Source organism: Mus pahari, chromosome 13 (assembly GCF_900095145.1).
Source record: "Mus pahari chromosome 13, PAHARI_EIJ_v1.1, whole genome shotgun sequence".
NCBI classification, from domain to species: Eukaryota; Metazoa; Chordata; class Mammalia; order Rodentia; family Muridae; genus Mus; species Mus pahari.
The window spans coordinates 61,150,068-61,151,539 of NC_034602.1; positions in this window are offsets into that span (position 1 = coordinate 61,150,068).

The window sequence follows — 1,472 nt, forward strand, 5'->3', positions numbered from 1 at the left end:
GCAATCCTAGGTTTTTTGTTATTCCAGATGAATTTGCACATTGCCCTTTCTAACTCAGTGAAGAACTGAGTTGGAATTTTGATGAGGATTGCATTGAACCTGCAGAGTGCTTTCGGTAAGATAGCCATTTTGACCATATTATTCCTGCCAATCCATGAGCATGGGAGATCTTTCCATCTTCTGAGATTTTCTTCGATTTCTTTCCTTAGAGACTTTAAATTCTTATCATGCAAATCTTTCACTTCCTTAATTAGAGTCACACCAAGGTATTTTATATTTTTCCTGACTATTGTGAAGGGTGTTGTTTCCCTAACTATTTTCTCACCCTGTTTATCTTTTGTGTAGAGAAACAGAAGTGGGCCAGTTTTATTGATGAGATATAAGTAAATCACAAATATATAGAATATATTTTATTTATATTAAGAAACTCTGTAGATGTGTATGTATCTATTTAACTTTTATCAAAAACTTCTTTACATTTGTTTTTGAAATTATTAATATGGATAAAATTAACTTGTATTTAAAGATTTATCAATATAAATAAATTTAGCCTGTTGAATGGTTTAATTTTATCACAGCAATTCTAATGTACATATTTCAGTCTTTTCACTGTAACATTCTGACACCATTGAAAATGGTTATTTTACATCTTTATTTTTAGTTTATTTTTTGTTTTTGCATTTTTCGTGTGTTTGTTCATATGTAATTTCTCCTGTTAATGATACTGTCCAGACACTACCTATGTAGCTGAAGTAGTTTGTATCTTTCTAGAACTAGAATTACAAGTACACATAGAGGGCTCCTGGTTTTATTCTCAATTACATTTGAAAGAGGTACAATGGGAAGGTTTCCCCTTTTTTTGGGGGGGGGGGGTTGAGACAGAGTTTCTCTGTGTAGCCCTGGTTGTCCTGGTACTCACTCTGTAGACCAGGCTGGCCTTGAACTCAGAAATCTGCCTGCCTCTGCCTCCCAAGTGCTGGGATTAAAGGCGTGTGCCACCATGCCCGGCTCCCCTTTTATGTTTAGTGGTCTATTTTTTTATTGTTCCAAGTTTGTCTCTCCTAGATTCCTTGGAGATATCTCATTTTACTATCAAAGATACAAGTAAACACCCTCTTTTTCCAAGTTAAAATTATATTGACAGTCTATCTTCTCTATACTCAAGTAATTCTTGAGTTTTTCTGGAGAAAAGAAACACCAGTTTCAGAATACTACTTGCGCATAGTCACAGTTTTATATTTCAGTGCTTTATAATAATTTTGATTGTCATCACATAGCCATTTTCTAATGACTAAATTAATAGAGCAAATTAACCAACCATTAAATTAAACCTGCAGCCCAAACTCAAATGTGATTTATATACTGATAAACTAAATGTCTCTACTGTGATTTCCAAAAGATCCCTACATCTCAGTATACAGTCTCTCTCTCTCTCTCTCTCTCTCTCTCTCTCTCTCTCTCTCTCTCTCTCT